Genomic DNA, 26403 nt, shown 5'->3' with positions numbered 1-26403 from the left:
TTTCGCGCTTCGCGCGACCAACAATCCCTTCCTTCACTATTTTCCTGTTTTCTCAGTGATATTTAATTGCAAAATGTCGAAATATTAGGGGGGCGCAAGGCATGAGAAAATTACCAAAGGGGGGCGCGGCTGAAAAAAGGTTAACAACCACTGAGTTAAAGTTTGAGATATTCTGGTAAGGTGTAACTTAGGTGGTACATCAACACTGTACAAAAGCTCAAAATGGTTCGCGAGAAAAAAAGTTTGGGAATCACTGCCCTAGACCAACGAGCCAGCTGCCAAAATTGGTTAATGAGGTTACAATTTTCAATAAGTGTTACAGTCATGTCATTTTTTTTTCGATCCAAGTCGATAAAATGTTAGAAAAGTCTTACCAGTGTTGCTGTTTAATCCACTACCGCACTTAAGACGGTTGATCATGAGATAATCAAAGTGATTGAATGTCAATATACTTCTAAAGTCTATGCTGAATTGATTCGAAATTTTTTAAGCAAAACAATTAACAAAACTCGCAAATAATCCCGAAGTAATACCTTGTTGATTTATTTAAAAGATTAGGGCTCGTCCGGGATTTGAACCCGGGACCTCTCGCACCCTAAGCGAGAATCATACCCCTAGACCAACGAGCCAGCTGCCAAAATTGGTTAATGAGGTTACAATTTTCAATAAGTGTTACAGTCATGTCATTTTTTTTTCCGATCCAAGTCGATAAAATGTTAGAAAAGTCTTACCAGTGTTGCTGTTTAATCCACTACCGCAATTAAGACGGTTGATCATGAGATAATCAAAGTGATTGAATGTCAATATACTTCTAAAGTCTATGCTGAATTGATTCGAAATTTTTTAAGCAAAACAATTAACAAAAGTCGCAAATAATCCCGAAGTAATACCTTGTTGATTTATTTAAAAGATTAGGGCTCGTCCGGGATTGGAACCCGAAACCTCTTGCACCCTAAGCGAGAATCATACACCTAGACCAGCGAGCCATTACGCTGTAACATATTGAAATAAGTTTTTTATTTTGATTAAACATTACAATCCTGTCTTTATTTAAAATACATTTCAAAATTCTTGATCATCTTGTTTTTCAATTGGAAGTCAATTAACCCATTTTGAGAACATTGGTTTGTTAGGTTTGTTTTCGTTTTTAACGCTATTAAACACGATAGATATAATTTAAGTTGTTCAGAACATTTAGTTATTAAGGTGGGACAAACTATTCTTATTCAGCACAAGGAAAATGTTTGTTTCCAAAATTAGTGTGTTATAAATACATATGGTTCTTATTATGTCAAATCAGAGTCGGGTTCCTCGTTAGTATAGTGGACAGTATCCCCGCCTGTCACGCGGGAGACCGGGGTTCGATTCCCCGACGGGGAGGTTATTTTTTTGTCATGTAAATTAATATTCTGCTTTGGTTTGAAACTTTGATTTGATTTAGTTTTGACTATACGAAAACCTATCAATCCTCGTTATTTTCTTTAGTATTCTACATATGAACCCTTGTTACAGTAAAAAAAAAACAGACAAATGAAAATACAATTGTCTAAAGTACAACCTTGCTTTTATTGTCAAAAACGAGGGATCGTCCGGGATTTGAACCCGGGACCTCTCGCACCCTAAGCGAGAATCATATCCCTAGACCAACGAGCCAGCTGCCAACATTGGTTAATGAGGTTACAATTTTCTATAAGTGTTACAGTCATGTCATTTTTTTTTCGATCCAAGTCGATAAAATGTTAGAAAAGTCTTACCAGTGTTGCTGTTTAATCCACTACCGCACTTAAGACGGTTGATAATGAGATAATCAAAGTGATTGAATGTCAATGTACTTTTAAAGTCTATGCTGAATTGATTCGAAGTTTTTTAAGCAAAACAATTAACAAAACTCGCAAATAATCCCGAAGTAATACCTTGTTGATTTATTTAAAAGATTAGGGCTCGTCCGGGATTGGAACCCGAGACCTCTTGCACCCTAAGCGAGAATCATACACCTAGACCAACGAGCCATTACGCTGTAACATATTGAAATAAGTTTTTTAATTTGATTAAATATTACAATCCTGTCTTTATTTAAAATACGTTTCAAAATTCTTGATAATCTTGTTTTTCAATTGGAAGTCAATTAACTCATTTTGAGAACATTGGTTTGTTAGGTTTGTTTTCGTTTTTAACGCTATTAAACACGATAGATATAATTTAAGTTGTTCAGAACATTTAGTTATTAAGGTTGGACAAACTATTCTTATTCAGCACAAGTAAAATGTTTGTTTTCAAAATTAGTGTGTTATAAATACATATGGTTCTTATTATGTCAAATCACAGTCGGGTTCCTCGTTAGTATAGTGGTCAGTATCCCCGCCTGTCACGCGGGAGACCGGGGTTCGATTCCCCGACGGGGAGGTTATTTTTTTGTCATGTAAATTAATATTCTGCTTTGGTTTGAAACTTTGATTTGATTTAGTTATACTACGAAAACCTATCAATCCTCGTTATTTTCTTTAGTATTCTACATATGAACCCTTGTTACAGTAAAAAAAAAACAGACAAATGAAAATACAATTGTCTAAAGTACAACCTTGCTTTTATTGTCAAAAACGAGGGATCGTCCGGGATTTGAACCCGGGAACTCTCGCACCCTAAGCGAGAATCATATCCCTAGACCAACGAGCCAGCTGCCAACATTGGTTAATGAGGTTACAATTTTCAATAAGTGTTACAGTCATGTCATTTTTTTTTCGATCCAATTCGATAAAATGTTAGAAAAGTCTTACCAGTGTTGCTGTTTAATCCACTACCGCACTTAAGACGGTTGATAATGAGATAATCAAAGTGATTGAATGTCAATATACTTCTAAAGTCTATGCTGAATTGATTCGAAATTTTTTAAGCAAAACAATTAACAAAACTCGCAAATAATCCCGAAGTAATACCTTGTTGATTTATTCAAAAGATTAGGGCTCGTCCGGGATTGGAACCCGAGACCTCTTGCACCCTAAGCGAGAATCATAGACCTAGACCAACGAGCCATTACGCTGTAACATATTGAAATAAGTTTTTTATTTTGATTAAATATTACAATCCTGTCTTTATTTAAAATACGTTTCAAAATTCTTGATAATCTTGTTTTTCAATTGGAAGTCAATTAACTCATTTTGAGAACATTGGTTTGTTAGGTTTGTTTTCGTTTTTAACGCTATTAAATACGATAGATATAATTTAAGTTGTTCAGAACATTTAGTTATTAAGGTGGGACAAACTATTCTTATTCAGCACAAGTAAAATGTTTGTTTTCAAAATTAGTTTGTTATAAATACATATGGTTCTTATTATGTTAAATCACAGTCGGGTTCCTCGTTAGTATAGTGGTCAGCATCTACGCCTGTCACGCGGGAGACCGGGGTTCGATTCCCCGACGGGGAGGTTATTTTTTTGTCAAGTAAATTAATATTCTGCTTTGGTTTGAAACTTTGATTTGATTTAGTATTGACTACGAATACCTATCAATCCTCATTATTTTCTTTTGTATTATACATCTGAATCCTTGTTGCAGTCAAAAACAACAGACAAATGAAAATACAATTGCCTGAAATATCACCTTGATTTTATTGTCAATAAACAGGGCTCGTCCGGGATTTGAACCCGGGACCTCTCGCACCCAAAGCGAGAATTACACCCCTAGACCAACGAGCCAGCTGCCAACATTGGTTAATGAAGGTTATCATTTTCAATAAGTGTTACAGTCATGTCATATTTTTTTTCGATCCAAGTCGATAAAATGTTAGAAAAGTCTTATCAGTGTTGCTGTTTAATCCACTACAGCACTTAAGACGGTTGATCATGAGATAATCAAAGTGATTTAATGCCAATATACTTCTAAAATCTATGCTGAATTGATTCGAAATTTTTTAAGCAAAACAATTAACAAAACTCGCAAATAATCCCCGAAGTAATACCTTGTGATTCAGTTGAAAGATTAGGGCTCGTCCGGGATTGGAACCCGGGACATCTTGCACCCTAAGCGAGAATCATACCCCTAGACCAACGAGCCAGCTGCCAACATTGGTTAATGAGGTTACAATTTTCAATAAGTGTTACAGTCATGTCATTATTTTTCGATCCAAGTCGATAAAATGTTAGAAAAGTCTTATCAGTCTTGCTGTTTAATCCACTACCGCACTTAAGACGGTTGATCATGAGATAATCAAAGTGATTGAATGTCAATATACATCTAAAGTCTATGCTGAATTGATTCGAAATTTTTTAAGCAAAACAATTAACAAAACTCGCAAATAATCCCCGAAGTAATACCTTGTGATTCAGTTGAAAGATTAGGGCTCGTCCGGGATTGGAACCCGGGACATCTTGCACCCTAAGCGAGAATCATACCCCTAGACCAACGAGCCATTACGCTGTAACATATTGAATTAAGTTTTTTTTTTTGATTAAATATTACAATCGTGTCTTTTTTTAAATTACGTTTCAAAATTCTTGATAATCTTGTTTTTCAATTGGAAGTCAATTAACCCATTTTGAGAACATTGGTTTGTTAGGTTTGTTTTCGTTTTTAACGCTATTAAACACGATAGATATAATTTCAGTTATTCACAACATTTAGTTGTTAAGGTGGGACAAATTATTCTTATTCAGCACAAGGAAAATGTTTGTTTTCAAAATTAGTGTGTTATAAATACATATGGTTCTTATTATGTCAAATCACAGTCGGGTTCCTCGTTAGTATAGTGGTCAGTATCCCCGCCTGTCACGCGGGAGACCGGGGTTCGATTCCCCGACGGGGAGGTTATTTTTTTGTCAAGTAAATTAATATTCTGCTTTGGTTTGAAACTTTGATTTGATTTAGTATTGACTACGAATACCTATCAATCCTCATTATTTTCTTTTGTATTCTACATCTGAATCCTTGTTGCAGTCAAAAACAACAGACAAATGAAAATACAATTGCCTGAAATATCACCTTGATTTTATTGTCAAAAAAGAGGGCTCGTCCGGGATTTGAACCCGGGACCTCTCGCACCCAAAGCGAGAATTATACCCCTAGACCAACGAGCCAGCTGCCAACATTGGTTAATGAAGGTTATCATTTTCAATAAGTGTTACAGTCATGTCATATTTTTTTTCGATCCAAGTCGATAACATGTTCGAAAAGTCTTATCAGTGTTGCTGTTTAATCCACTACAGCACTTAAGACGGTTGATCATGAGATAATCAAAGTGATTGAATGCCAATATACTTCTAAAATCTATGCTGAATTGATTCGAAATTTTTTAAGCAAAACAATTAACAAAACTCGCAAATAATCCCCGAAGTAATACCTTGTGATTCAGTTGAAAGAATAGGGCTCGTCCGGGATTGGAACCCGGGACATCTTGCACCCTAAGCGAGAATCATACCCCTAGACCAACGAGCCAGCTGCCAACATTGGTTAATGAGGTTACAATTTTCAATAAGTGTTACAGTCATGTCATTTTTTTTTCGATCCAAGTCGATAAAATGTTAGAAAAGTCTTATCAGTCTTGCTGTTTAATCCACTACCGCACTTAAGATGGTTGATCATGAGATAATCAAAGTGATTGAATGTCAATATACATCTAAAGTCTATGCTGAATTGATTCGAAATTTTTTAAGCAAAACAATTAACAAAACTCGCAAATAATCCCCAAAGTAATACCTTGTGATTCAGTTGAAAGATTAGGGCTCGTCCGGGATTGGAACCCGGGACATCTTGCACCCTAAGCGAGAATCATACCCCTAGACCAACGAGCCATTACGCTGTAACATATTGAATTAAGTTTTTTTTTTTGATTAAATATTACAATCGTGTCTTTTTTTAAAATACGTTTCAAAATTCTTGATAATCTTGTTTTTCAATTGGAAGTCAATTAACCCATTTTGAGAACATTGGTTTGTTAGGTTTGTTTTCGTTTTTAACGCTATTAAACACGATAGATATAATTTCAGTTATTCACAACATTTAGTAGTTAAGGTTGACAAATTATTCTTATTCAGCACAAGGAAAATGTTTGTTTTCAAAATTAGTGTGTTATAAGTACATATGGTTCTTATTATGTTAAATCACAGTCGGGTTCCTCGTTAGTATAGTGGTCAGCATCCCCGCCTGTCACGCGGGAGACCGGGGTTCGATTCCCCGATGGGGAGGTTATTTTTTTGTCAAGTAAAATAATTTTCTGCTTTGGTTTGAAACTTTGATTTGATTTAGTTTTGACTGCGAATACCTATCAATCCTCGTTATTTTCTTTAGTATTCTACATATGAACCCTTGTTACAGTAAAAAAAAAACAGACAAATGAAAATACAATTGTCTAAAGTACCACCTTGCTTTTATTGTCAAAAACGAGGGCTCGTCCGGGATTAGAACCCGGGACCTCTCGCACCCAAAGCGAGAATCATACCCCTAGACCAACGAGCCAGACGCTAAAATAGTTAATGAGGTTCTGATTTGCAATAAGTGTTACAGTCATGTCATTTTTTTTCGATCCAAGTCGATAAAATGTCAGAAAAGTCTTATCAGTGTTTCTGTTTCCTCCACTAACGCACATAAGACGGTTAATCATTAGACAATCAAGTGATTGAATGTCAATATATTTCTAAAGTCTATGCTGAATTGATTCGAAATTTTTTAAGCAAAACAATTAACAAAACTCGCAAATAATCCCCGAAGTAATACCTTGTTGATTTATTTAAAAGATTAGGGCTCGTCCGGGATTTGAACCCGGGACCTCTCGCACCCTAAGCGAGAATCATACCCCTAGACCAACGAGCCAGCTGCCAAAATTGGTTAATGAGGTTACAATTTTCAATAAGTGTTACAGTCATGTCATTTTTTTTTCGATCCAAGTCGATAAAATGTTAGAAAAGTCTTACCAGTGTTGCTGTTTAATCCACTACCGCACTTAAGACGGTTGATCATGAGATAATCAAAGTGATTGAATGTCAATATACTTCTAAAGTCTATGCTGAATTGATTCGAAATTTTTTAAGCAAAACAATTAACAAAACTCGCAAATAATCCCGAAGTAATACCTTGTTGATTTATTTAAAAGATTAGGGCTCGTCCGGGATTGGAACCCGAGACCTCTTGCACCCTAAGCGAGAATCATACACCTAGACCAACGAGCCATTACGCTGTAACATATTGAAATAAGTTTTTTATTTTGATTAAATATTACAATCCTGTCTTTATTTAAAATACGTTTCAAAATTCTTGATAATCTTGTTTTTCAATTGGAAGTCAATTAATCCATTTTGAGAACATTGGTTTGTTAGGTTTGTTTTCGTTTTTAACGCTATTAAACACGATAGATATAATTTAAGTTGTTCAGAACATTTAGTTATTAAGGTGGGACAAACTATTCTTATTCAGCACAACGAAAATGTTTGTTTTCAAAATTAGTGTGTTATAAATACATATGGTTCTTATTATGTCAAATCACAGTCGGGTTCCTCGTTAGTATAGTGGTCAGTATCCTCGCCTGTCACGCGGGAGACCAGGGTTCGATTCCCCGACGGGGAGGTTATTTTTTTGTCATGTAAATTAATATTCTGCTTTGGTTTGAAACTTTGATTTGATTTAGTTTTGACTACGAAAACCTATCAATCCTCGTTATTTTCTTTAGTATTCTACATATGAACCCTTGTTACAGTAAAAAAAAACAGACAAATGAAAATACAATTGTCTAAAGTACAACCTTGCTTTTATTGTCAAAAACGAGGGCTCGTCCGGGATTTGAACCCGGGATCTCTCGCACCCTAAGCGAGAATCATATCCCTAGACCAACGAACCAGCTGCCAACATTGGTTAATGAGGTTACAATTTTCAATAAGTGTTACAGTCATGTCATATTTTTTTTCGATCCAAGTCGATAAAATGTTAGAAAAGTCTTATCAGTGTTGCTGTTTAATCCACTACAGCACTTAAGACGGTTGATCATGAGATAATCAAAGTGATTGAATGCCAATATACTTCTAAAATCTATGCTGAATTGATTCGAAATTTTTTAAGCAAAACAATTAACAAAACTCGCAAATAATCCCCGAAGTAATACCTTGTGATTCAGTTGAAAGATTAGGGCTCGTCCGGGATTGGAACCCGGGACATCTTGCACCCTAAGCGAGAATCATACCCCTAGACCAACGAGCCAGCTGCCAACATTGGTTAATGAGGTTACAATTTTCAATAAGTGTTACAATCATGTCATTTTTTTTTCGATCCAGGTCGATAAAATGTTAGAAAAGTCTTATCAGTGTTGCTGTTTAATCCACTACAGCACTTAAGACGGTTGATCATGAGATAATCAAAGTGATTGAATGCCAATATACTTCTAAAATCTATGCTGAATTGATTCGAAATTTTTTAAGCAAAACAATTAACAAAACTCGCAAATAATCCCCGAAGTAATACCTTGTGATTCAGTTGAAAGATTAGGGCTCGTCCGGGATTGGAACCCGGGACATCTTGCACCCTAAGCGAGAATCATACCCCTAGACCAACGAGCCAGCTGCCAACATTGGTTAATGAGGTTACAATTTTCAATAAGTGTTACAGTCATGTCATTTTTTTTTCGATCCAAGTCGATAAAATGTTAGAAAAGTCTTATCAGTCTTGCTGTTTAATCCACTACCGCACTTAAGATGGTTGATCATGAGATAATCAAAGTGATTGAATGTCAATATACATCTAAAGTCTATGCTGAATTGATTCGAAATTTTTTAAGCAAAACAATTAACAAAACTCGCAAATGTAATACCTTGTGATTCAGTTGAAAGATTAGGGCTCGTCCGGGATTGGAACCCGGGACATCTTGCACCCTAAGCGAGAATCATACCCCTAGACCAACGAGCCATTACGCTGTAACATATTGAATTAAGTTTTTTTTTTTGATTAAATATTACAATCCTGTCTTTTTTTAAAATACGTTTCAAAATTCTTGATAATCTTGTTTTTCAATTGGAAGTCAATTAACCCATTTTGAGAACATTGGTTTGTTAGGTTTGTTTTCGTTTTTAACGCTATTAAACACGATAGATATAATTTCAGTTATTCACAACATTTAGTTGTTAAGGTTGACAAATTATTCTTATTCAGCACAAGGAAAATGTTTGTTTTCAAAATTAGTGTGTTATAAGTACATATGGTTCTTATTATGTTAAATCACAGTCGGGTTCCTCGTTAGTATAGTGGTCAGCATCCCCGCCTGTCACGCGGGAGACCGGGTTTCGATTCCCCGATGGGGAGGTTATTTTTTTGTCAAGTAAATTAATTTTCTGCTTTGGTTTGAAACTTTGATTTGATTTAGTTTTGACTGCGAATACCTATCAATCCTCGTTATTTTCTTTAGTATTCTACATATGAACCCTTGTTACAGTAAAAAAAAACAGACAAATGAAAATACAATTGTCTAAAGTACCACCTTGCTTTTATTGTCAAAAACGAGGGCTCGTCCGGGATTAGAACCCGGGACCTCTCGCACCCAAAGCGAGAATCATACCCCTAGACCAACGAGCCAGACGCTAAAATAGTTAATGAGGTTCTGATTTGCAATAAGTGTTACAGTCATGTCATTTTTTTTCGATCCAAGTCGATAAAATGTCAGAAAAGTCTGATCAGTGTTTCTGTTTCCTCCACTAACGCACATAAGACGGTTAATCATTAGACAATCAAGTGATTGAATGTCAATATATTTCTAAAGTCTATGCTGAATTGATTCGAAATTTTTTAAGCAAAACAATTAACAAAACTCGCAAATAATCCCCGAAGTAATACCTTGTTGATTTATTTAAAAGATTAGGGCTCGTCCGGGATTTGAACCCGGGACCTCTCGCTCCCTAAGCGAGAATCATACCCCTAGACCAACGAGCCAGCTGCCAAAATTGGTTAATGAGGTTACAATTTTCAATAAGTGTTACAGTCATGTCATTTTTTTTTCGATCCAAGTCGATAAAATGTTAGAAAAGTCTTACCAGTGTTGCTGTTTAATCCACTACCGCACTTAAGACGGTTGATCATGAGATAATTAAAGTGATTGAATGTCAATATACTTCTAAAGTCTATGCTGAATTGATTCGAAATTTTTTAAGCAAAACAATTAACAAAACTCGCAAATAATCCCGAAGTAATACCTTGTTGATTTATTTAAAAGATTAGGGCTCGTCCGGGATTGGAACCCGAGACCTCTTGCACCCTAAGCGAGAATCATACACCTAGACCAACGAGCCATTACGCTGTAACATATTGAAATAAGTTTTTTATTTTGATTAAATATTACAATCCTGTCTTTATTTAAAATACGTTTCAAAATTCTTGATAATCTTGTTTTTCAATTGGAAGTCAATTAATCCATTTTGAGAACATTGGTTTGTTAGGTTTGTTTTCGTTTTTAACGCTATTAAACACGATAGATATAATTTAAGTTGTTCAGAACATTTAGTTATTAAGGTGGGACAAACTATTCTTATTCAGCACAACGAAAATGTTTGTTTTCAAAATTAGTGTGTTATAAATACATATGGTTCTTATTATGTCAAATCACAGTCGGGTTCCTCGTTAGTATAGTGGTCAGTATCCTCGCCTGTCACGCGGGAGACCAGGGTTCGATTCCCCGACGGGGAGGTTATTTTTTTGTCATGTAAATTAATATTCTGCTTTGGTTTGAAACTTTGATTTGATTTAGTTTTGACTACGAAAACCTATCAATCCTCGTTATTTTCTTTAGTATTCTACATATGAACCCTTGTTACAGTAAAAAAAAACAGACAAATGAAAATACAATTGTCTAAAGTACAACCTTGCTTTTATTGTCAAAAACGAGGGCTCGTCCGGGATTTGAACCCGGGATCTCTCGCACCCTAAGCGAGAATCATATCCCTAGACCAACGAACCAGCTGCCAACATTGGTTAATGAGGTTACAATTTTCAATAAGTGTTACAGTCATGTCATTTTTTTTTTCGAACCAAGTCGATAAAATGTCAGAAAAGTCTTATCAGTGTTTCTGTTTCCTCCACTAACGCACATAAGACGGTTAATCATGAGACAATCAAGTGATTGAATGTCAATATATTTCTAAAGTCTATGCTGAATTGATTCGAAATTTTTTAAGCAAAACAATTAACAAAACTCGCAAATAATCCCCGAAGTAATACCTTGTTGATTTATTTAAAAGATTAGGGCTCGTCCGGGATTGGAACCCGAGACCTCTTGCACCCTAAGCGAGAATCATACCCCTAGACCAACGAGCCATTACGCTGTAACATATTGAAATAAGTTTTTTATTTTGATTAAATATTACAATCCTGTCTTTATTTAAAATACGTTTCAAAATTCTTGATAATCTTGTTTTTCAATTGGAAGTCAATTAACCCATTTTGAGAACATTGGTTTGTTAGGTTTGTTTTCGTTTTTAACGCTATTAAACACGATAGATATAATTTAAGTTGTTCAGAACATTTAGTTATTAAGGTGGGACAAACTTTTCTTATTCAGCACAAGTAAAATGTTTGTTTTCAAAATTAGTGTGTTATAAATACATATGGTTCTTATTATGTCAAATCACAGTCGGGTTCCTCGATAGTATAGTGGTCAGTATCCCCGCCTGTCACGCGGGAGACCGGGGTTCGATTCCCCGACGGGGAGGTTATTTTTTTGTCAAGTAAATTAATATTCTGCTTTGGTTTGAAACTTTGATTTGATTTAGTATTGACTACGAATACCTATCAATCCTCATTATTTTCTTTTGTATTCTACATCTGAACCCTTGTTACAGTCAAAAACAACAGACAAATGAAAATACAATTGCCTGAAATATCACCTTGATTTTATTGTCAATAAAGAGGAGTCGTCCGGGATTTGAACCCGGGACGTCTCGCACCCAAAGCGAGAATTTTACCCCTAGACCAACGAGCCAGCTGCCAACATTGGTTAATGAAGGTTATCATTTTCAATAAGTGTTATAGTCATGTCATATTTTTTTTCGATCCAAGTCGATAAAATGTTAGAAAAGTCTTATCAGTGTTGCTGTTTAATCCACTACAGCACTTAAGACGGTTGATCATGAGATAATCAAAGTGATTGAATGCCAATATACTTCTAAAATCTATGCTGAATTGATTCGAAATTTTTTAAGCAAAACAATTAACAAAACTCGCAAATAATCCCCGAAGTAATACCTTGTTGATTTATTTAAAAGATTAGGGCTCGTCCGGGATTGGAACCCGGGACATCTTGCACCCTAAGCGAGAATCATACCCCTAGACCAACGAGCCAGCTGCCAACATTAGTTAATGAGGTTACAATTTTCAATAAGTGTTACAGTCATGTCATTTTTTTTTCGATCCAAGTCGATGAAATGTTAGAAAAGTCTTATCAGTGTTGCTGTTTCATCCACTACCGCACATAAGACGGTTAATCATGAGACAATCAAGTGATTGAAAGTCAATATACTTCTAAAGTCTATGCTGAATTGATTCGAAATTTTTTAACCAAAACAATTAACAAAACTCGCAAATAATCCCCGAAGTAATATCTTGTTGATTTATTTAAAAGATTAGGGCTCGTCCGGGATTGGAACCCGGGACATCTCGCACCCTAAGCGAGAATCACACCCCTAGACCATCGAGCCATCAGGCTGCCATATATTAAATTAAGTTTTCTTTTCGATTAAATATTACAATCCTGTCTTTATTTAAAATACGTTTCAAATCTCTTGATAATCTTGTTTTTCAATTGCAAGTCAATTAACCCATTTTGAGAACATTGGTTTGTTAGGTTTGTTTTCGTTTTTAACACTGTTCAACTCGATAGATCTAATTTCAGTTATTCACAACATTTAGTTGTTAAGGTGGGACAAATTATTCTTATTCAGCACAAGGAAAATCTTTGTTTTCAAAATTAGTGTGTTATAAGTACATATGGTTCTTATTATGTTAAATCACAGTCGGGTTCCTCGTTAGTATAGTGGTCAGTATCCCCGCCCGTCACGCGGTAGACCGGGGTTCGATTCCCCGACGGGGAGGTTATTTTTTTGTCAAGTAAATTAATATTCTGCTTTGGTTTGAAACTTTGATTTGATTTAGTATTGACTACGAATACCTATCAATCCTCATTATTTTCTTTTGTATTCTACATCTGAACCCTTGTTACAGTCAAAAACAACAGACAAATGAAAATACAATTGCCTGAAATATCACCTTGATTTTATTGTCAAAAATAGGGCTCGTCCGGGATTTGAACCCGGGACCTCTCGCACCCAAAGCGAGAATTATACCCCTAGACCAACGAGCCAGCTGCCAACATTAGTTAATGAAGGTTATCATTTTCAATAAGTGTTACAGTCATGTCATATTTTTTTTCGATCCAAGTCGATAAAATGTTAGAAAAGTCTTATCAGTGTTGCTGTTTAATCCACTACCGCACTTAAGACGGTTGATCATGAGATAATTAAGTGATTGAATGTCAATATACTTCTAAAGTCTATGCTGAATTGATTCGAAATTTTTTAACCAAAACAATTAACAAAACTCGCAAATAAACCCCGAAGTAATACCTTGTTGATTTAGTTAAAAGATTAGGGCTCGTCCGGGATTGGAACCCAAGACCTCTTGCACCCTAAGCGATAATCATACCCCTAGACCAACGAGCCATACGCTGTAACATATTGAAATAAGTTTTTTATTTTGATTAAATATTACAATCCTGTCTTTATTTAAAATACGTTTCAAATCTCTTGATAATCTTGTTTTTCAATTGCAAGTCAATTAACCCATTTTGAGAACATTGGTTTGTTAGGTTTGTTTTCGTTTTTAACACTGTTCAACTCGATAGATCTAATTTCAGTTATTCACAACATTTAGTTGTTAAGGTGGGACAAATTATTCTTATTCAGCACAAGGAAAATGTTTGTTTTCAAAATTAGTGTGTTATTAGTACATATGGTTCTTATTATGTTAAATCACAGTCGGGTTCCTCGTTAGTATAGTGGTCAGCATCCCCGCATGTCACGCGGGAGACCGGGGTTCGATTCCCCGATGGGGAGGTTATTTTTTTGTCAAGTAAATTAATATTCTGCTTTGGTTTGAAACTTTGATTTGATTTAGTTTTGACTGCGAATACCTATCAATCCTCATTATTTTCTTTATATTCTACATCTGAACCCTTGTTACAGTAAAAAACAACAGACAAATGAAAATACAATTGTCTAAAGTACCACCTTGCTTTTATTGTCAAAAAAGAGGGCTCGTCCCGGATTTGAACCCAGGACCTCTCGCACCCTAAGCGAGAATCATACCCCTAGACCAACGAGCCAGCTGCCAACATTAGTTAATGAGGTTACAATTTTCAATAAGTGTTACAGTCATGTCATTTTTTTTCGATCCAAGTCGATGAAATGTTAGAAAAGTCTTATCAGTGTTGCTGTTTCATCCACTACCGCACATAAGACGGTTAATCGCGAGACAATCAAGTGAATGAAAGTCAATATACTTCTAAAGTCTATGCTGAATTGATTCGAAATTTTTTAAGCAAAACAATTAACAAAACTCGCAAATAATCCCCGAAGTAATACCTTGTTGATTTATTTAAAAGATTAGGGCTCGTCCGGGATTGGAACCCGGGACCTCTCGCACCCAAGGCGAGAATCATACCCCTAGACCAACGAGCCATTACGCTGCAACATATAGAATTAAGTTTTTTTTTTGATTAAATATTACAATCTTGTCTTTTTTTTAAATTCGCTTCAAAATTCTTGATAATCTTGTTTTTCAATTGGAAGTCAATTAACCCATTTTGAGAACATTGGTTTGTTAGGTTTGTTTTCGTTTTTAACGCTATTAAACACGATAGATCTAATTTAAGTTAATCAGAACATTTAGTTATTAAGGTGGGACAAACTATTCTTATTCAGCACAAGGAAAATGTTTGTTTTCAAAATTAGTGTGTTATAAATACATATGGTTTTTATTATGTCAAATCATAGTCGGGTTCCTCGTTAGTATAGTGGTCAGTATTCCGGCCTGTTACACGGGAGACAGGGTTCGATTCCCCGGCGGGGAGATTATTTTTTTGTCAAGTAAATTAATATTCTGCTTTGGTTTGAAACTTTGATTTGATTTAGTTTTAACTGCGAATACCTATCAATCCTCATTATTTTCATTAGTATTCTACATCTGAACCCTTGTTACAGGTAAAAAACAACAGACAAATGAAAATACAATTGCCTGAAGTATCACCTTGCTTTTATTGTCAAAAAAGAGGGCTCATCCGGGATTTGAACCCGGGACCTCTCGCACCCAAAGCGAGAAGCATACCCCTAGACCAACGAGCCAGCTGCAAACATTAGTTAATGAGAGAGTTAGCTCCACCAGGCAACATATCAATAAATATAAATCGCTCTTCTGGTGTAAACGAAGTATAAACCGACGTATCGGCAGCAGATACCAGCTGACCTCATCAGGGTTAATAATTAAAACGAGAGTGCGTTAGCCATCTTATATACTGAGAAGTAAAAAATGTAGATTAAAATTAATAATTCTAGACGTCGCTGAAGTATGCGATAAGCTGTGACGCGCCGGAGTCATCCGGTGCAGTACTGCGCCGTCGGACAACGGGCGTTTATCAGCTATTGCGTATAGCTACAACGACGAGTAGATTGCCGGATACCATGAATCCTTTTATTCATGGTGTTAGGAGATTTGTCAATCCGGAATGATTCAATGAACCGTCTTTTGTAATAGTGCGGTTCCCAGTCTAGAATTTTACAGTTATCCCAATCAATTTAGTGTCGGAGTTCAACCGCATGCTCTGCCAGAGCTGACCGGGATGCCTTTTCGTGGCGGACATCACGCATGTGTTCGAGTTTCCTGGTATGAAAGGAACGTTTAGTTTCCCCTATGTATGTTGCTGAACAACCTCCACAGGGAATCTCATAAACTGCCCCTTGACGTTTTTCTGGTTTGACTGGATCTTTAGTTGAAGGTAAAATATTTCCAATTTTTCTGGCTGGTTTAAAAGCTGTAGAGATGTGGTGGCCCTTCAAAATGCGTTTTAATTTTTCTCCCAGACCTGGAATGTAGGGAATAATGGCCAGACCTTTAGATTCTGGTTTAGATGTTAAATGGTTGGTTTTGTTACGAGGTTTGAACAACCAGTCGGGGTATCCGTTTAATCTCATGGCCTTCTTAATATGTTTAATTTCGTTGCCTTCGTCCTGATAGTTACTGCAAAGTTTTGAAGCTCGGTGTAGCAGAGAACTCACAACCGAGCGTTTGTGTTGTAAAGGGTGGTCTGATCTGAAATTCAAGTAGCGATCTGAATTTACACCAGAAGAGCGATTTATATTTATTGATTAGTTAATGAGGTTACAATTTTCAATACGTGTTACAGTCATGTCATTTTTTTTTCGATCCAAGTCGATGAAACGTTAGAAAAGTCTTATCAGTGTTGCTCTTTCATCCACTACCGCACTTAAGACGGTTGATCATGAGATAATCAAGTGATTGAATGTCAATATACTTCTAAAGTCTATGCTGAATTGATTCGAAATTTTTAAGCAAAACAATTAACAAAACTCGCAAATAATCCCCGAAGTAATATCTTGTTGATTTATTTAAAAGATTAGGGCTCGTCCGGGATTCGAACCCGGGACCTCTCGCACCCTAAGCGAGAATCATACCCCTAGACCAACGAGCCATCAGGCTGCCACATGATGAATTAAGTTTTTTTTTCGATTAAATATTACAATCCTGTCTTTATTTAAAATACGTTTTAAATCTCTTGATAATCTTGTTTTTGAATTGGAAGCCAATTAACCCACTTTGAGAACATTGGTTTGTTAGGTTTGTTTTCGTTTTTAACGCTATTCAACACGATAGATCTAATTTAAGTTATTCAGAACATTTAGTTGTTAAGGTGGGACAAATTATTCTTATTCAGCACAAGGAAAATGTTTGTTTTCAAAATTAGTGTGTTATAAATACATATGGTTCTTATTATGTCAAATCACAGTCGGATTCCTCGTTAGTATAGTGGTCAGTATCCCCGCCTGTCACGCGGGAGACCGGGGTTCGATTCCCCGGCGGGGAGGTTATTTTTTTATCAAGTAAATGGATATTCTGCTTTGGTTTGAAACTTTGATTTGATTTAGTTTTGACTGCGAATACCTATCAATCCTCATTATTTCCATTAGTATTCTACATCTGAACCCTTGTTACAATCGAAAACAACAGACAAATGAAAATACAATTGCCTGAAGTATCTCACCTTGCTTTTCTTGTCAAAAAAGAGGGCTCGTCCGGGATTTGAACCCGGGACCTCTCGCACCCAAAGCGAGAATCATACCCCTAGACCAACGAGCCAGCTGCCAACATTAGTTAATGAGGTTACAATTTTCAATAAGTGTTACAGTCATGTCATTTTTTTTTCGATCCAAGTCGATGAAATGTTAGAAAAGTCTTATCAGTGTTGCTGTTTTATCCACTACCGCACACAAGACGGTTAATCATGAGATAATCAAGTGATTGAATGTCAATATACTTCTAAAGTCTATGCTGAATTGATTCGAAATTTTTTAAGCAAAACAATTAACAAAACTCGCAAATAATTCCCGAAGTAATACCTTGTTGATTTATTTAAAAGATTAGGGCTCGTCCGGGATTTGAACCCGGGACCTCTTGCACCCTAAGCGAGAATCATACCCCTAGACCAACGAGCCCACACGCTGCCACATATTGAATTAAGTTTTCTTTTTGATTAAATATTACAATCGTGTCTTTATTTAAAATCCGTTTCAAAATTCTTGATATTCTTGTTTTTCAATTGGAAGGCAATTAACCCATTTTGAGAACATTGGTTTGTTACGTTTGTTTTCGTTTTCAACGCTGTTAAAAACGATAGATCTAATTTGAGATATTCAGTAGGCCTAGAAACATCCAGGGCCGGATTAACCAATAGGCTAATAAGGCTATACTGGAAAATTTCGGCCCTCAATTTTTTAAGGTTAAATTTTGTAATGCTGATAGTGATACAGATCCAGTACCGGTACAGTACAGTTTTTGCTTAAAAACAAATGACTGAGTCGACTCAATATGTGCCTTTTGTGTGAGCAGATAAATAAACCGTTTTATTTAGGCCTATTCTGCAAACGAGTTAAGAACTATCTATGTTGTGCTTTTACTTTTAAGGGGAACACACAATAAAACCTGAAAAGCAGCAAAACAAGACCTAAACCTGTCCAAATACGTTCTAAATTCATCGTAATATTGTCTAAATGGCCAAAATAACGCCTAAAACTGTAGGGAGAGGGTATGAATCGATCGGGCGCTGTGTTAAGTCTGGCATGGGCCGTTTAGGTGTCGACGTTGGCCCTAGTTTGACCGGCGCCATTAACTCTCCGCTGTTTTTGCATTGGATTTTTGGCCCTGTTTGGTGTTATTGGTGGATAATGGACGGGATTAAAATTATTAGGGGAGCTAATGATGTATTTAGGGGTGAGGTTTGAGGTTAGGTAAAGTGTTGTTTGGGCCTTTTTCTGGCCATTTCGGTCTTATTCTGACGGGTTTTGGACTTATTTCAATTTAGACAGTACTACGACTATTGGGTGTTAGGTATTGGTCTCCTATTTTGGTCTTATTAAGAAGTGTGTTTTTTTGCGACGTTGATGTTGTTCTTATTTCGGTCTTATGGCTGGAGTCCCTTTTAAGCATAGATAGTGATGTTGTTAGAGGTTTGAATGCCGATGACATCATTCATAAGGTTGTTCAACACTAGACGCATCTGGCGTTGACGTAAATCGTTTTCGGTTGCGGCAGTTGAAACAGTCAACTTTGACGCTTTCTGCTAGGAGCGAGGTAATTTGCCGTTAAAGCTGGCAACGTGTTATGTGTAAACTGGACGACGCTAGCGTTGAATGCCAGACGCCAACGCTCAAAGCAAAACGCGTCTAGTGTGAACCAAAAACGTATCCGTACCGTATGGTAAGGAAAATCTAATTTTAAATATAGGCTACATTGTAATAGGGGAGATATGGGACCAGTGACTGAGGAGCTTTTTCCTCTTTTTATGTAAGATGGAAATTTGAAGATTTGAAAGAATAAAACGATTTTTGAGGCAAAAAAGTAAAATTATGCCATCTAATAGAATATAGAACAGGGTTTCTCAACCGTGGCCCTCGGCCCCCTTGAAGGGCCACGGAGTTGTCATTGGGAGGCAACGGGCATAACTCTAGCTAGGTAATAGTTTGCAAAACCCAACTACACAAGTTTCTCTATTTATAAAATTTGGCTGTTAACTTAAATTTGTGATTTTAATTATGACCTTTCTTGTAACGTATTTTAACTCATTTTTCTGACACTTTCTTTGATTTACTCGTAGGGGTGTTCAAAGCAGAATATTGTATCCTTTTATTGAGTTTTATCGCAAAGTTTTACGCCTAATCGTACGTTTGTGAGTATCAAGATTGGATAAAGGCCTGCCGTTGGAACGCAACAATTACTGTGCTACTTTATACGTAGCCATCCAGTGCGGCGTCAGCGTTTTTTCGGGCAGCCAATTACTTGACGATTACCTTCGCCTAATCTTTAAGTTTCAAAATGCTGTTGGGCAAGGAACTAACTTTTAATGCCTGGTGCAGAGATTTCCCAATTCCTTAACGAGTTTGCAAAAGAACATCGTGAAACACGCAAGGTGTGCTACAGGGTTTCTCGAGGTCAATTTTTAGGCCAATATTCAGCTATAGGTCAAGGTGGTCCAAACCCAGGCCCATCAGTCCAAACCCTAGCATCATTTTTCGTGTCCGGCGAGCACTGTTGAATTATTGCAATGCGTACCGCTGACTGTTTACTCAAAGAAATCTAAGTGACAAACGAACACTAAGAATACTGCAATTGTTTGGTCATGATTACATTTTTCCAGTTAGTCGCTCACCAAATTCGCAGCAGGGAGTAGCAAGGACGCCTAATTTTGGTATGTGTTATAACTAATGACCGGTTTGAGCCGCAGTGCGTCTTATACGAAACTTTTCTAAAAATGTGGGTTTCACTGTGATTTTAGCCTAACGCGCTGACCCATTCCAAGATGAAATTTCAGCCAAATTGATCTGGTTAAAACCTTTTTTGCGCAAAACGAAAATGTCTTTGTATTTGGCGATTGTGTAGTATGCGACATCTCTCTTAATTTTTTTTTTTTTGTTTCCGTGAACATTCTACGCTTATAAAATGCTGTCTTCTAACTGAAAAGTATTGTCAAATACGCAAAATTTTTCGCGCTTCGCGCGCACCATTTTCCGCAGTCTCATACCCTACGATTTCATTGCGCACAAGTTTGACGATAGTAGCAATATTGTGAAGCTTATATGTCTTGGACGGCCTAGTACGGAAGTAGCTTAATGTATGTGGCCCGCAAAGAATATGCAAGAAATAATGTGGCCCGCGATGCTGTCAACCTTGGACCACCCTGAGCTATGGTTATGGACAGGGTATTTGGCAAATAATAGTAACGCATTATTAAAATAAAAATCTAGGAATCATCTCGGTGAATGTAGTAACAAAACAGAGTCGAATACAAAAAACCTCGGCGGAGTTCAAAAACAAGCTTTGAAAGTAGGTGCTTTTATTCAACTTTTCTCTTCTTACATTTTGAATTAAGTGCTGTGGTATGTTCAAGGGTAGATTAAACTACACGTTACGGCCTCTAAATCCTATTTTACGGCGCAAATAAAATCTGCAGATAAAAAAAACGTCAAGAGTGATCCACTGGTCCCACATCCCCCCTAAACTGTGAGTCTAAGACACTTAATTACATTTATTACATGTTTATATTATGTTTGTGTTATTTTTTTGTAGCTTAGTTTGCAAAATTAGGCCCTTCCCTGGTAAATAGCCTTAGGCCTACAGTACCCTTAATCCGGCCCTGCTTAGAATTAGCAAGCAAAAACATTGGAAAAGCATTTAGAGGTAGGTCAATTTAAACCTCCCAAAAATATAAGTTTATTTGCAGTATTATTTTAGGTAAATGGTCTTTTACAACACGACAGGAATGCTTTTTATTGAACTTCATGAAAAAACTTACATTCATCCCAGTGTTAGGTTTGTGAGGTCCACTGAATTTGTAACTGGGCATTACTTCACCGCATACTTAATTTATTTTAATGATTTTGTTCAGTGTCTGTATATCACCATCACTTGAAGTAAATTGGATTGCATATCATGGGTGGAGATTGGTTTTCCCCAAGCTGGACATTAAATATTCCACACTAAATTCCTTCCTGGGTATACATGACATTTAACAGCGTATTATCTTAAAATAACTAAAAGTTTTTGAATGACACTTATTTACGCACAACAATGTTACAACTTGTACAGTTAAACTTGAAGAAATGAGCATATGCAAAGGTGTAAAACAGGCAACAAAAAATACATTTATACAAGTACGTCAAAGGTGGGACGAAAACCACTTGGCATCAGAAGAGATTATTAGATCTCCAAACTGTGATGTTTACGGTAAAGCATTTGTTGTGTTTTTTTTACACTGTAATTATTTTTGGTATGTATTTATGTAGCAAAATTCGGGGAAAACTGCATTAACTGTATGAGGTATGATGTAAAAACAGCGTATAACCGGAAATATGCAGCAAAAACAGACGTGCCAGATGAAAGTTACGAAAATGGTGTAGTATAGTGACTGAAGATCTTCATGCTGATATAAAGGTAAAAACACTTTTGTGCTTCCTAAAATTATCTGTATCATTAAGATTTATAAAAGCATGAAATCAAACGTTAAATGATTTGCTAGGACTTAATTAAAAAAGAAGTGGGAGAAATGAATGCATGGCAAAAAATGTTTTTTTGAAAACCAACACAACAATGCAAACCGAACAATAAATGGTCATCGACATCACCCTGATGTTATCAGATGGGCAATTGAACTTTATGCTCGTGGGATCCAATTCGTACAGTTGCAGATTCCAGACTTGTTTGGCTCCAAGACGTTTTTTCAAAATATCTATTAGATTGGAAAGTTTGTACTCCACTTAGTTATTGAGTATAATGATATAGTAGTTCTAATAACATTACGTACTTTCTGTAGAATGAAGTTAATAACAAACATCCTGGGGAACACAAGAGAATTTTGGCCAAACCTACTCTTGAGGGTCTCTTATTTACTACAAAAAATATTATTATTTTGACATAAAGGTTGTTATGCAATGGAATGGATTATGTGTGCTTGTGCATGTTGACTCAAGATGTTCTTGAAGCGTTTTTTGAAAATTTGGTAGGTAATTGTGTGTGTAATTAAAATATATAATAAACGATGCAATTTTTTGTAGAGGGCTTATATGCGCCGCAATACCAACCCTGACATTTCCAAAGTTGGATATGGAGTATCTGCGCTTTCGCAACGCAAGTGTGTTAAAAAAATCAAGGGTGGAAACACTGCTTATGGTAAACTCAATGCTTGGACATCAGTATGTGATGAACCTCTTCCCAAACACCAGAGATTAGAAAATAAATAAAATATTGCTGCATTTATTATATTCGAATTACAAACACATAAAACGTACAATGTTGAAACAAATGCTTTATTTTTTGGGAACTTTAAGAACCCCTCTTAAGCCACGTGTAAGTTTGGCTGACTGTTTCGTGTACTTTTGAAGTAAGTGTTTAGCAAAATTATGCCCAAGAACTTTAATGAAAAGAAGCATAATATATCTCATAACTTCCTCTGTTTTTGTTTGACAAGTGTCGAATTTGGTACTTTGTGTTTCAACAAATCGATTGTGAAATGGGTCACTGTTCAGTTGTTTATAAATGTTAAAAAAATTAATATCTTTCACTTTATTAGCTATTTCTCGATTGTGCAAGTAGCAGACTCTCAAAGTAGTCCTAACATTCTGGTAGAATTGTAGAGTAACGTACATCCAGGTTTTTGCATTAACATGGAAAACTCTTCCTGAGGTGCATTTTGGCAAAATCCATTCAGAAGATCCGGAACTGTTTTTCCATATTTAACAAAAGCTTTTCGCATTAAGTATCCACCAACATACTCCAAAATGTCTGGAATAAATTTGTACAATTTTAGCATCTAAAGATAATAACACATGTGCAAAAAAACATACAACTTTACCTGTTTCACGTGTAGTAACACCTGCCACCGCGTGCTTTGCCTTTTCTTCTTGATTTACAATAATGGCATCGAAGATTTTGATTAAAAAACTGAGCTGCAACAACTTGTTGCATTCCTAAAAAGTCGCATGCATTTTTGCAAACATGCGCATATTTTTTGTACAGCAATTCTGGTTTGGAGTTAAGTATAAATTCCTCTATATAGTTGATTGGATATACAGTCTGCAGGCATCAGTACATACGTCTGGTACTTCTATTTTTACATTTTTAGCCATTTTTGCAGCTATAGAATAAATTTTTTCCACGTCTTGAGGTGATACATCGGTTGTGGTAGCACTAGGATGACCTGAACATTGTGCACTGGTAGGCCCAGTCTCTTGATCAATTTCGATGACAATCAGGTCAATTTCCTTCTCTAGGTATGTTACTTCTTCTGTATTGATCTTAAGGTATGTTTTGTATCAAAAAAAATAATTACCGGGGGTTTGCTTTTTATTTATTAGAGCAAACTTTATAAAAGTTTAAAACGTCCTATGCAATTACCAGCAAAATCAAATAAAAATGGTCACGTGGCAACGCTTCATACAAGCGTGACCAATCTGCAGAGGCTGGTCGAATAAAAAGGTGCCGCAATTCTTTATTTGTTTAATGTTTGCAAAACTAAAACTTTTGTTTATCACCTTATTGCTTGAAAATATGTATATTTTTTGCTAAACAAGAAAAGTTATGATTGATTTTACGCTTCAGTGAACAATCAGTTACCTCTCTAGTATTAGCGCTCTGTGGTTAAACAACTTTTATTTTCAAGAATTTTTTTTACGTATGACGCAGTTTGGTGCCGGTATTATTTGCTTGAATATTACGCAACGCTAAACAATTGCTGGCCTGTTAAAACTTAAAGTTTAACGTTTGTTATTAATTCTATATCGATAAATGTCGCGGGTTTTCAGCATTACAAATCAAATTGAAGTCATAACATACCGATTGCCTTAATAGAAATAAGTTTTAATGTTTTCAGCTTAAGGCTTATATGTTTAAAAACTTCTTGATGTCTGTTATCGCGCAAAATTTAGTTAGAGTTCGCAAAATTTCGCATTTAATGCGGCGGTTTTAATAGTAACCAATTTCAGTTTCAAACAAGATTTTACTTACGTTCGACGCAATATGGTACAGGGATTACGCATCTGCGGTTTTACGATTGTGAGTAGTTGCAAAATTGCTTTTGGTTACATACTTTGTTGCATTGTATAAAAACTTTAATAGCAATCACCTGCGTGGAAATAAAAATCAAATTACGCATATTGCCCTAATTAAAATTAATTACTTTTAGGTTTAAGAACTTCTTGAAGTATGTTACCGCGTCAAATTTAGGCAGAGTTCGCAAAATTTTGCATTTAATTCGGCGGTTTTAATCGTAACGAATTTTCAGTTTCAAAGGAGATTACGTTGGACGCAGTATGGTACCAGGATTACGTATTTGCTGAATATCACGCAATGCGAACCATGGCTGCTATACAACTTAAGGTTTTACGTTAGTGAGTGGTTCCCTATTGATTATGTCACTGGTTTGCGTTACGTAAAATATGTTTGACGTGCTGATATTTAGCCGTTTCATTTTGATAATAAGCACAAATTATTTGCAATTTTGTTTCAACAAACTGCAAAATGTTATTTGCGAAGACGAACAGTTAGATGTTTCACAGTCACGCAGAAAAATGCGGTAATTTATAACACGCCATCCGATTAAAGGCTGCTCCCACACAGGCTAAAGAATGTCACTCCATTTGTGGGGAAGCATTTAAGCCATTTTAGGCACAATAAGCAAAAAAATAATTAAGGGACTACCAACATATATGCAGTGGTGGAATTCAGCCGGTTCGTACCGGTTCTATAGAACCGTCTCGCGGAATTTGATAAGATCAGCGAACCGGTTAGTTAGCATTACTGTCTACTGTCAGTGGATTTTTGCATCTTATTCCTTACATTATTTTTTAAGATCCAAGTAGCTCACGTGTTTGTTTTTTTATAAAATATTCAATGGTCAAGGTCGCACGAAACAGTCATATATTTTATTAATTTTTATAATTGTAGTAATTTTCTAATGTAGTTGTTGCGTCAGAAGTACAAGTCATCCTGTTCTTACAGCTACTTTAATTATTTACCGGAAAATATGACTTTTGTAACAGAACCGGTTGAACTATATGACTTTTGTGATAGAACCGGCTGACAAAAAAATTGAATCCCACCACTACATATGTGGGTTTTAAGCACAATGAAAGAATATTTATTGCAATTACACAAACGACAAACAGTACTTACAGGTACTTACGATACATACATACAATAATTACCTCCGTATAACGTACGCGATCTGGACTCCACAATGAACAGTATGCAAGACTTTTATTTTTGGTATAAAATGAAATCCCTTATATACAGCATTCCAGCTGGCGGTAATTAAATATCGTGACAATGCGGTTCGGCGACGCATCGAAAAAGAGGAAACTCGGACAATCGACGAAAATACCATCAGGCAATAAACTGTCAATTTGATGAAATCCTGCTTCATTTGGTTGGCCGGGGTTTCAAGCCGGTAACAATATGGAGCGCAAACGCTACACATATATGCCGTATAACAATTAACGATTAGAGAAATTAAAATGTTTTAGTTAGAAAAAATTAAAATGTTTACCACCTTACACACTATTTAGCACTCAAGCCAAGATATTACGCTATATCCGTAACATTACTTTTTAGTAACATGGTAAATTACCTTTTTATATCATCGGCAATAACACGCGGCTCAAGCAAATGACACAAAGTACAACATAATATGTAATAATTTTTAGAGGCCAGCTTGATGGAATCTTATATTTTGTTTAACCTATTGTTGAGAATGATTTGGTCGGGGGAATACGAATTTGTTATGGACACAGCACGTTTGTCATCATGTACGGCTTACTATTGTTGCTGCTTTCACTAGGGCCGCATGCTACTTTTATTGTAGAAAGTATTTACCCGACTCATTTTTTTCACAATACAGAAAATTACTTTTGGTTACAATTTAAATAACTTAGACAAACCACCCTTAAAATAAGGCACTGAAAATACATCCTGACAAAATATAAAACAACCAAAGCACCGTTAAGTTAATTAGTTGTATTAAATTATTTTCTATTAGGTCTACATTAAGTTTATTTACAGTTTTCAATATGCGTCCCGGATTAACGTTTCTAAAAAATGGCAATCCTAGTTAT

General features: G+C 35.9%; 20 non-coding genes and 1 pseudogene across 20 annotated transcripts; 4 read left to right on the top strand and 17 right to left on the bottom strand.

Moving 5' to 3' along the window:
- Positions 1-557: 557 nt before the first annotated feature.
- Positions 558-629, bottom strand: Trnap-agg (transfer RNA proline (anticodon AGG)). Its single transcript has one exon. It is a non-coding gene; the product is annotated as a tRNA-Pro (tRNA).
- A 679-nt stretch (positions 630-1308) lies between these two features.
- Positions 1309-1380, top strand: Trnad-guc (transfer RNA aspartic acid (anticodon GUC)). Its single transcript has one exon. It is a non-coding gene; the product is annotated as a tRNA-Asp (tRNA).
- A 951-nt stretch (positions 1381-2331) lies between these two features.
- Positions 2332-2403, top strand: Trnad-guc (transfer RNA aspartic acid (anticodon GUC)). The gene has a single exon. It is a non-coding gene; the product is annotated as a tRNA-Asp (tRNA).
- Positions 2404-3621: 1218 nt separating this feature from the next.
- On the bottom strand, positions 3622-3693 carry Trnap-ugg (transfer RNA proline (anticodon UGG)). Its single transcript has one exon. It is a non-coding gene; the product is annotated as a tRNA-Pro (tRNA).
- Positions 3694-4728: 1035 nt separating this feature from the next.
- Positions 4729-4800, top strand: Trnad-guc (transfer RNA aspartic acid (anticodon GUC)). The gene has a single exon. It is a non-coding gene; the product is annotated as a tRNA-Asp (tRNA).
- Positions 4801-4998: 198 nt separating this feature from the next.
- On the bottom strand, positions 4999-5070 carry Trnap-ugg (transfer RNA proline (anticodon UGG)). The gene has a single exon. It is a non-coding gene; the product is annotated as a tRNA-Pro (tRNA).
- Positions 5071-6105: 1035 nt separating this feature from the next.
- Positions 6106-6177, top strand: Trnad-guc (transfer RNA aspartic acid (anticodon GUC)). The gene has a single exon. It is a non-coding gene; the product is annotated as a tRNA-Asp (tRNA).
- A 199-nt stretch (positions 6178-6376) lies between these two features.
- On the bottom strand, positions 6377-6448 carry Trnap-ugg (transfer RNA proline (anticodon UGG)). The gene has a single exon. It is a non-coding gene; the product is annotated as a tRNA-Pro (tRNA).
- A 282-nt stretch (positions 6449-6730) lies between these two features.
- On the bottom strand, positions 6731-6802 carry Trnap-agg (transfer RNA proline (anticodon AGG)). The gene has a single exon. It is a non-coding gene; the product is annotated as a tRNA-Pro (tRNA).
- Positions 6803-7750: 948 nt separating this feature from the next.
- Trnap-agg (transfer RNA proline (anticodon AGG)) lies at positions 7751-7822 on the bottom strand. The gene has a single exon. It is a non-coding gene; the product is annotated as a tRNA-Pro (tRNA).
- A 1650-nt stretch (positions 7823-9472) lies between these two features.
- Positions 9473-9544, bottom strand: Trnap-ugg (transfer RNA proline (anticodon UGG)). The gene has a single exon. It is a non-coding gene; the product is annotated as a tRNA-Pro (tRNA).
- Positions 9545-9826: 282 nt separating this feature from the next.
- On the bottom strand, positions 9827-9898 carry Trnap-agg (transfer RNA proline (anticodon AGG)). Its single transcript has one exon. It is a non-coding gene; the product is annotated as a tRNA-Pro (tRNA).
- Positions 9899-10846: 948 nt separating this feature from the next.
- Positions 10847-10918, bottom strand: Trnap-agg (transfer RNA proline (anticodon AGG)). Its single transcript has one exon. It is a non-coding gene; the product is annotated as a tRNA-Pro (tRNA).
- Positions 10919-13244: 2326 nt separating this feature from the next.
- Trnap-ugg (transfer RNA proline (anticodon UGG)) lies at positions 13245-13316 on the bottom strand. The gene has a single exon. It is a non-coding gene; the product is annotated as a tRNA-Pro (tRNA).
- A 948-nt stretch (positions 13317-14264) lies between these two features.
- On the bottom strand, positions 14265-14336 carry Trnap-agg (transfer RNA proline (anticodon AGG)). Its single transcript has one exon. It is a non-coding gene; the product is annotated as a tRNA-Pro (tRNA).
- A 283-nt stretch (positions 14337-14619) lies between these two features.
- Positions 14620-14691, bottom strand: Trnap-ugg (transfer RNA proline (anticodon UGG)). Its single transcript has one exon. It is a non-coding gene; the product is annotated as a tRNA-Pro (tRNA).
- A 591-nt stretch (positions 14692-15282) lies between these two features.
- On the bottom strand, positions 15283-15354 carry Trnap-ugg (transfer RNA proline (anticodon UGG)). The gene has a single exon. It is a non-coding gene; the product is annotated as a tRNA-Pro (tRNA).
- A 1292-nt stretch (positions 15355-16646) lies between these two features.
- On the bottom strand, positions 16647-16718 carry Trnap-agg (transfer RNA proline (anticodon AGG)). The gene has a single exon. It is a non-coding gene; the product is annotated as a tRNA-Pro (tRNA).
- Positions 16719-17311: 593 nt separating this feature from the next.
- Positions 17312-17383, bottom strand: Trnap-ugg (transfer RNA proline (anticodon UGG)). Its single transcript has one exon. It is a non-coding gene; the product is annotated as a tRNA-Pro (tRNA).
- A 284-nt stretch (positions 17384-17667) lies between these two features.
- Positions 17668-17739, bottom strand: Trnap-agg (transfer RNA proline (anticodon AGG)). The gene has a single exon. It is a non-coding gene; the product is annotated as a tRNA-Pro (tRNA).
- Positions 17740-22602: 4863 nt separating this feature from the next.
- On the bottom strand, positions 22603-23421 carry LOC146167610 (uncharacterized; annotated as a pseudogene).
- Between the last annotated feature and the right edge of the window lie 2982 nt (positions 23422-26403).

This window comes from Ascidiella aspersa, chromosome 1 (assembly GCF_963924565.1).
Source record: "Ascidiella aspersa chromosome 1, kaAscAspe10.2, whole genome shotgun sequence".
NCBI classification, from domain to species: Eukaryota; Metazoa; Chordata; class Ascidiacea; order Phlebobranchia; family Ascidiidae; genus Ascidiella; species Ascidiella aspersa.
The sequence above is the reverse complement of the archived record's forward strand: the minus strand, read 5'-3'. Positions and strand labels throughout refer to the sequence as shown.